The 9,151-nt window shown below is 44.5% G+C and overlaps 1 pseudogene; it reads right to left on the bottom strand.

Annotated features, from left to right (window-relative positions):
- Positions 1-473: 473 nt before the first annotated feature.
- Positions 474-8,550, bottom strand: LOC108516973 (bridging integrator 2 pseudogene; annotated as a pseudogene).
- Positions 8,551-9,151: the final 601 nt, after the last annotated feature.

The following is a 9,151-nucleotide window of genomic DNA, read 5'->3' on the forward strand; positions in this document are numbered from 1 at the left end:
TATTTTTTTTTTTTTTTTGTCAGAATCAGACTTTATTTAACAATCTGAAAATGTGTTCTTCTGGCTTTAAGTCTTGCAAAATGGGTCATAAGTCAAAGACAGATTAGTTCACTATCTTCTGAGTATGTGTGGTTATGTCTCTGTGTAGACAAGTGTCTGTGTCTATAGATACTTTTGCTTTTTATAGTGATTATAGCTCCACTTTAATGTATAAAGTCTTATTCTAATATTGCTAAAACTTGAATTAAATATTCCCTGAGTCTAATGTTCTCTTCTCCCTAGACTGCCTCCCTCCATCCCTCCCATAAGGCTGCTCCTCCACCTCCATTAACTCCATTAATGCCAGGTCTTTAGACAGCACCATCATTCTTACTGAGAACCCAGGGATGGATGCTGGCTCTTATATCCCTCTGACCTACCCTCTGGTTGAAGAGCTTCTCTGGGGAGGTGTAGGGCTTGGGGACTCTTTCTTTTCAGAGTTGTGCATTTTCACTTGTAGGTACCTCTTCTTGAGGTTCAGGCGCTGTGAGGTTGCTCTTGTCTGGTACTGTGGAGACTTTAAGCTTGGCCCTCCGAGGAGTCAGACAAACTTATTATCCTCTTCCTTGTCTTCCATCTTCTTTGCCTGTCCAAGCTCTGAAGCAATCTGAGATGTCATTAAGGTGAGGCAAATACAAAGTTCTTCAAGGTTCTGATTGTGGATGTTTTCATTTTCTTTGGCCTCAAGAGTTCTTACTGGCTTCTCTGGTGGTTCTGGATTAGGAGAGACCTCTAGGGAGGTCCTAGGACTTGGAGTCCCAGTTCCCAAGGAGGCCCTAGGGCTGGTGGGTGAACCCCCTCCAGCTGGAGGGCTGGAGGGTATGTTCCCTGAGGAGAGCCTAGGGCTTGCAGTGGCTCTGGGTGGAGGAGGCCTACTAGGGGGTGCTGAGGTCCTCTGGAGAGAGGCTGTCTTCTTTGGTTGTTCAGATCCTTCACCTGCTGTGCAGGTTCAGAGGACTACTTCTGCGGCAGATGATGAAGGCTGCCCTGAAGGGCTTAGGGCTCCACCTGGTGATGGAACAGGGGAGCTGGGGAGAACTTCCTCCTGGGACTTGGCACTCTCAATGATAGGAGAGGGCTGGGCATGGGCGGGGCCATTGCAGGCTGGTGGAGATTCTTCTTCCTCAGAGGAGCTTGCTTCAGATCGTTCCTTCTCTATTTCCTCATCTTCTAAGTGCTCCTTGATCTCAGAATTGTCTTCCCCCTGGGCTGCATCAGGTGCCAGATCTTCAGTTGCTGAGGCAGATTCACTCTCACTCTTTGAGGAAAGTGTAGAGGGACTAGTAGGTGAGGTAAGAGGACTGGAGACCGTAGATGTTCAAACTGGGGGAGAACTGACTAAGGAGCCCCTGCTGCTGCTTGATAGTCCTTTTGCTACAGACACTTTACTGGAATGTTGCTTCTCCAGTTTGCTCATCACCTTGGAGAGATTGTGGTTCAGCTTGCTCATTTCCCTGTAGAAGACATCCCTCAAGTTGGAAATGTTTTGGAAGGTGATCACATAGCAGCCAATACGACTATTATAAAGAATAGACAGCTCCTCTAGTAGTTCTTGGTTCAGATCTACAAACACAGTCTAAGCTTTGTTGAACTCTTCCTCTGCCTTGGCAGTCTTGGCCTCATCTTTCTTCTTGGCATTCCGCACTGCCTCCAGATGATGTCGGGCACTGTCATAGTCCATGAGTTTCCAAACCTGCTTGGTAATTCTTTCCTTAATTTTGCCGAACTGGGTGATGTAGTTTTCTGTGGTTCTCACAGCCTGGTCAGCAAGTTTCTCCTTGTAGTCTTCCCAAAGGAGATCATTATTCTCTACAAAGGCCTTCAGCTCCTCATGACCATTCCACTTGCTGCTGTAGATCTCCTGCAGGGTTTCTGACACTCTTTTTTAGCTTTCGTGCATCACTTTGACTGCACTAAGGAAGTTCTTCAGGTCCTTGTATAATTGTGGCCTTCTGCCTGTTGTTGCTAGAAGTTGTTAGCGCTTTGTTCAAATTGTTCATCTTTGGTTTCTACAGTTTTCCCCAATTTCTGCAGCACCTTCTCCTGGGCCCTGCTGAACTTCTTCTGTACCTGCTTGGTGAAGCGGCCGGCTGCGCTGCCTGCCTTGCCCTCTGCCGTCCTGCTGGCTCCCTAGGGGCCGCCACCCTACCCCATGCCCTGTGGTTTTCTCGCTTCCCTATTTCTTTTAATTTTGATGTTAGAGTGTCAATTTTAGATCTTTCTTGCTTTCTCTTGTGGGTATTTAGTGCTATAAATACTCCCTCTACACACTGCTTTAAACGTGTCCCAGAGATTCTGGTACATTGTGCCTTCGTTCTCATTGGTTTCGAAGAACATCTTTATTTCTGCCTCATTTCTTTTTACCTAGTAGTCATTCAGGAGTAGATTGTTCAGTTTCCATGTAGTTGTGTGGTTTTGAGTGTTTCTTAATTCTGAGTTCTGGTTTGATTGCACTGTGGTCTGAGAGACTGTTTGTTGTGATTTCTGTTCTTTTGCATTTTCTGAGGAGTGTTTTTACTTCCAATTATGTGGTCAACTTTAGAATAAGTGCGATGTAATGCATATTCTGCTGATTTGGGGTGGAGAGTTCTGTAGATGTTTATTAGGTCCACTTGGTCCAGAGCTGAGTTCAAGTCCTGAATAACCTTGTTAATTTTGTCTCGATCTGTCTGATATTGACAGTGGGATGTTAACGTCTCCCACTATTATTGTGTGGGAGTCTAAGTCTCTTTGTAGGTGTCTAAGAACTTGCTTTATGAATCTGCATGCTTCTGTATTGGGTGTATATATATTGAAGATAGTTAGCTATTCTTGCTGCATTGATTCCTTTACCATTATGTAGTGGCCTTCTTTGTCTCTTTTGATCTTTGTTGGTTTAAAGTCTGTTTTATCAGAGATTAGGATTGCAACTCCTGCTTTCTTTTTGCTTTCCATTTGCTTGGTAAATATGCCTCCATCCCTTTATTTTGAGCCTATATGTGTCTTTGCATGTGAGCTGGGTCTCCTGAATACAGCACACTGATGGGTCTTGACTGTTTATCCAATTTGCCAGTCTGTGTCTTTTAATTGAGGCATTTAGCCTGTTTACATTTAAGGTTAATATTGTTATGTGTGAATTTGATCCTGTCATTATGATGCTAGCTGGTTGTTTTGCCCATTAATTGATGCAGTGTCAATGTTCTTTACAATTTGATATGTTTTTGCAGTGGCTGGTATCGGTTGTTCCTTTCTGTGTTTAGTGCTTCCTTTAGGAGCTCTTGTAAAGCAGGCCTGGTGGTGACAAAATCTCTCAGCATTTGCTTGTCTATAAAGGATTTTATTTCTACTTCGCTTATGAAGCTTAGTTTGGCTGAATATGAAATTCTGGGTTGAAAATTCTTTTCTTTAAGAATGTTGAATATTGGCCCCTACTCTCTTCTGACTTGTAGGGTTTCTCCAGAGAGATCTGCTGTTAGTCTGATGGGCTTCCCTGTGTGGATAACTCTACCTTTCTCTCTGGCTGCCCTTAACATTTTTTCCTTCATTTCAACCTTGGTGAATCTGATGATTATGTGTCTTGGGGTTGCTCTTCTTGAGGAGTATCTTTGTGGTGGTCTCTGTATTTCCTGAATTTGAATGTTGGTCTGTCTTGCTAGGTTGGGGAAGTTCTCCTGGATAATATCCTGAAGAGTGTTTTCCAGCTTGGTTCCATTCTCCTCGTCACTTTCAGGTACACCAATCAAATGTAGATTTGATCTTTTTCACATTGTCCCATATTTCTTGGAGGCTGTGTTCGTTCCTTTTTATTCTTTTTTCTCTAATCTTGTCTTCTCTCTTTATTTCATTAAGTTGATCTTCAGTCTCTGATATCCTTTCTTCCATTTGATTGATTCAGCTATTGAAACTTGTGTATGCTTCATGAAGTTCTTGTGTTGTGTTTTTTAGCTCCCTCAGGTCATTTGTGTTCTTCTCTACACTGATTATTCTAATTAGCCATTCGTCTAACCTTTATTCAAGGTTCTTAGCATCCTTGCATTGGGTTAGAACATGCTCCTTTAGCTCAGAGGAGTTTGTCATTACCCACCTTCTGAAGCCTACTTCTGTCAAACTCATTCTCCGTCCAGTTTTGTTCCCTTGCTGGCGAGGAGATGTGATCCTTTGGAGGAGAAGAGGCATTCTGGTTTTTGGAATTTTCAGCCTTTTTGCACTGGTTTCTCCCCATCTTTGTGGATTTGTCTACCTTTGGTCTTTGATGTTGGTGACCTTTGGGTGGGGTCTTTGAGTGGACCTGCTGTTTCTTTCTATTTGTTAGTTTTCCTTCTGACAGCGCCCCCTGCTGCCCATCTGCTGGAGTTTGCTGGAGGTCCACTCCCAACCCTGTTTGCCTGGGTATCAACAGCGAAGGCTGCAGAGCAGCAAAGATTGCTGCATGATCTTTCCTCTGGAAGCTTTGTTCCAGAGGGGCACCTGCCAGATGCCAGCCAGAGCTCTCCTGTATGAGGTGTCTATTGGCCCCTAATGGGAGATGTCTCGCAGTCAGGATACACGGGGGTCAGGGACCCACTTGAGGAGGCAGTCTGATCCTTAGCAGAGCTTGAACTCTCTACTGGGAGGTCTGCTGCTCTCTTCAGAGCCATCAGACAGGGATGTTTAAGTCTGCTGAAGCTTTGTCCACAGCTTCCCTTTTCCCCAGGTGCTCTGTCCCAGGGAGATAGGGGTTTTATCTGTAAGTCCCTGACTGGGGCTGCTGCCCTTTTTTCAGAGATGCCCTGCCCAGAGAAGCGAAATCTGGCAGTCTGGCCACAGCAGCCTTGCTGAGCTGCTGTGGGCTCTGCCCAGTTCGAACTTCCCAGCAGCTTTGTTTACACTGTGAGCGTAAAACTGCCTACTCAAGCCTCAACCATAGCGGGCACTCCTCCCCTCACCAAGCTGGAGCATCCCAGGTTGATCTCAGACTGCTGCTGTGCTGGCAGTGAGAATTTCAAGCCAGTGGATCTTAGTTTGCTGGGCTCCGTGGAGGTGGGGCCCGCCGAGCCACACCACTTGGCTCCCTGACTTCAGCACCCCTTTCCAGTGGAGTGAACGGTTCTGCCTCTCTGGCATTCCAGGTGACACTGGGGTATGGAATAAAAGAATTCCTGTAGCTAGTTTGGTGTCTGCCCAAATGGCCACCCAGTTTTATGCTTGAAACCCAGCGCCCTCGTGGGGTAGGCGCCGGAGGGAATCTCCTGGTTTGTGGGTTGTGAAAACTGTGGGACAAGCACAGTATCTGTGCTGGAGTTCCTCAGGCTCAGTCTCTCACGGCTTCCCTTAGGTGGGGGAGAAAATTCCCTGACCCCTTGCACTTCCTGGGTGAAGTGATGCCCCGCCCTGCTTCGGCTTGCCCTCTGTGGGCTGCACCCACTGTCCAACCAGTCCCAATGAGATGAACCAGGTACCTCAGTTGGAGATGCAGAAATCACCCGCCTTCTGTGTCGATCTCGCTGGGAGCTGCAGACCGGAGCTGTTCCTATTTGGCCATCTTGCCACAGAATCCTACAGCCAACTATTTTATAACACAAGAATATCCCTTCCCTACTCATTTTTTTTTTTTTTTTTGAGAGATGGGATCTCACTCTGTCACCCAGGCTGGAGTGCAGTGGGGTTATCGTCACTCACTGCAGCCTTGAACTCCTGGCTCCATCCTTCCATCTCAGCCTCCCGAGTAGCTGAAATTATGGGCATGAACCACTGCACCTGGCTTCCACAGTAATTTGAAATGCCACTTTTACTATAGGTTAAAGTCCCATATATATACACATATGGGACTTTATATATTTTGTGTGTTGTTCGATATATATATATTGTTCATTGGACTTTAGGGTTGATTTCTGTGCTGATTTCTGTGCTAATATCACAATGACTCAGTGATTGTAGCTTAAATGACTTTACATTTAACAATTTGGAGAGAATTAATATATTTACAATATTCAGTCATTGAGTCTTCCCATCTAGAAACATGAGTTGTCTTTCTGTTTATTCTACTGACTTCCTATGAGCTTTTTCATAAAGGCTTGACAAATTTTTGTTACATTTATTCTGGGATATTTTGGCTGTTCTTGTTAATAGAATTTGTTCTCTATAATGTTTTCAAACTGGCTAATTTTGGCATGTAGAAAATCTATTAGCTATATTTAATTATTTGCATATAGTCCCTGCTCCGTTATATTTTAATTTTCTTAAGGTCAGGGGCTTCCCACAGAGCACAAAGACCTTTGCTCAGCATGAACATGACATAGGATACTATTGCTGACTGTCATATTACACTTTTCCGCTATGCTTAGCAACCAGTGGAGGAAACCTCAGGTAACAATATTTGTGGAAACTGGATAATGATTCAAGGTAGCATAGAAAGAAGACACTGAAGGGACTTTGGCATCAGGCAGACCTGGATTTGAATCCTTGCTTTGCGTCTCTGAATTACAGTTTGTTCCTTAGACTCATCTCTGTGCCTAATTCATAAAGTGAGCTAAGGCATATAAAGCATAAAGCGTATAGTGACTGGCCCCTAGTAGGTGTCCATAATGGGGGTAGCCGTAACAGATGGCAGTTATGATCATGATGATTTCATATTGTCATGTAACCAAATCTATCCATTAAGATGCACGTTAATTTTTTTTTAAATTTCTTCCTTTTTTTTGGTGAAGGGGGGCCACAAATCTCACTCTATCGCCCAGGCTGAAGTGCAGTGGCAAGATCTTGGCTCACTGCAACTTCTTCTCTTGGGCTCAAGTGATCCTCTCACCTCAGTCTCTCTCCCAAGTAGCTGGGATTACAGGCATGCGCCGTCATACCAGGATAATTTTTTGTATTTTTAGTAGAGATGGGGTTTCACCATGTTGGCCAGGCTTGTCTCAAACTCCTGACCTCAAGTAATGCGCCTGCCTTGGCCTCCCAAAGTGCTGGGATTACAGGCGTGCACCACCATGCCCGGCTAATTTTTGTATTCTTTTTCTAGAGATATGATTTCATCATGTTGCCTAGGCTGGCCTCGAACTCCTGGACTCAAGCAGTCCTCCCGCCTCAGCCTCCCAGAGTGCTGGGATTACAAGCATGAGCCATGGCGCCCGACCCACACGTGGGTCTATATTTACAAAACTTTATAGAAGGTATATTAATCTAAATAATAAAAAATCTATAAAGAGAGTTATTTAAAGTGTTGGGTGTGTGTGTGGGGAAGGGTGCGTGTGAGATGGGCTGGTCAGAAACACTACAAACCTGTGATTACAGAGTGGATGTGTCAAATACTTCCTTTGGTCTTCAGAAATACCATATATCCCAAATCCAAAAACAATCATTTGCTACCTGAACCTTCTGCACCAGCTACCAATTGCGAAACTCAATGTAATGGACTTCTGTTCTTTGCCAAACTCATGGTGAAAACATTCAGATAAAGCCATTAGTTCTCTCTGTCTCTGTTTCTTTAGATGAGGTCACTGTCACCCAGGCTGGAGTGCAGTGGTGCGATCTCAGCTCACTGCAACCTCTACCTCCCTGGTTCAAGCGATTCTCCTGCCTCAGCCTCCTGAGTAGCTGGGACTGCAGGCATGCGCCACCATGCCTGGCTGATTTTCGGGATATTATTATTATTATTATTTTTTTGTAGAGACAGGGTTTCACCATGTTGCCCAGACTGGTCTCAAACTCCTCAGCTCAAGCTATCCTCCTGTCTCAGCCTCCAGTGCTGGGATTAAGGCGTGAGCCACTGCGCCGAGCCCAAGATGAATATTTAAGGAAGTACAGCCTGGACTATGTGAGGTGCCTCTTTATACATTTAGAGGACATGTTTGAGTCATCATTTAAGGCGTATGTTACAGGAATTTTCTAAAATTCTTCCTTTTGAAAAATGTGTTGTATGTCCATCTCCCCTCGCTAGCTTGTACATTTCCGGAGAGTGGGGACCATATATTACCAAATCTTTTTAATCCTCAGTACCACACAGTTGTGGAAACAAATTAAGTGGCTGCATTTCATAGTATGAAATACAATAATTTATTTAATCATTCCCCTCCTATCGCCACTTTTAAAAAATAATACAAAAGAGGTTGAATTCTCATTTTTTGCTAAGAAGTATAGCCGTATTTAAGACAGCACGTACAAGTGGCAAACACCACTGAAGGCCACCCGAATGTAGGCATTGTACTGTCCTGTAGTTGGTATTTAATGTAGTTGGCACGTGAGAGCCAGCAGAGGGAGCACAGAGCACAGCTTTGAGGGAGAAAGGGGCCTACAGTTGTGCTAGGGAAGAATTGAAAAGGCCACTCAGGGCTTTTACAGAGGAAGGAAATGAGAGCTGGGAAGAAGGTCATTTCTCATCTTCATTCTTGTCTGCCTTGCTCTCTTTTGTATTTCATTCAGGCTCAGACAGGCCTGTTCTTATCTTTTGTCCCCTGCACTGCAGCTTTCCACAGCACATCCCTGTCCTTTAGTTAATTACACAAGAAGACCCACAAGTGCCATCATGTTTTCCATGCTGGTTTCTCTTTGGGCCATCTCAGTTACTTAGCTCAGATGCAGCGGGTGAGTATTGGTGAAATTCTCAGAAAAACACTGAGGAACCGAGGAGCCTTGATTACACATCTGTACTGAATAAAGCCATGTGGGGACCTGAAGGATAGGAGAGAGGACTGGGCTTAGCTCATCTCTGCACTAGGATTTAAAGAGGCAAACGAAGGCTGGCCAGGGGAGTGTTGTAGGGAGTAGGGTTTCTGGAGAGAGGAAGGAATACCACTTCCTGTTATACTGTCTCGCATAAGCAGATCTATGGCAAGCACAGAACCACATGTGACATATCCCCAGCCACAAAGAAGCCAATGTAGGCTGGAGTTTCTCAACTTTTCCTGTGCAATACTAGAGTGTTAATAGATATTGCGTAAGAATAAGATTTGTAATCAAATATGTATGTGGATTAAAAAAATTAAACAGTGTTCTCTACTGTGAGAGTTCTTAGATCCTTCATTGGGCACATTAATATAGTTTGTGAATTTCTGATAGAAGGGGCTATGCTATGTGGGCTTTCCCAACTTATGTGGACTGAATTTATTTTATTTTAGAGACAAAGTCTTGCTGTCTTACCCACACTTGAACACCAGGG

The sequence above is a fragment of the Rhinopithecus bieti genome, unplaced genomic scaffold, assembly GCF_001698545.2.
Source record: "Rhinopithecus bieti isolate Rb0 unplaced genomic scaffold, ASM169854v2 scaffold_38123, whole genome shotgun sequence".
Lineage (NCBI taxonomy): Eukaryota > Metazoa > Chordata > Mammalia > Primates > Cercopithecidae > Rhinopithecus > Rhinopithecus bieti.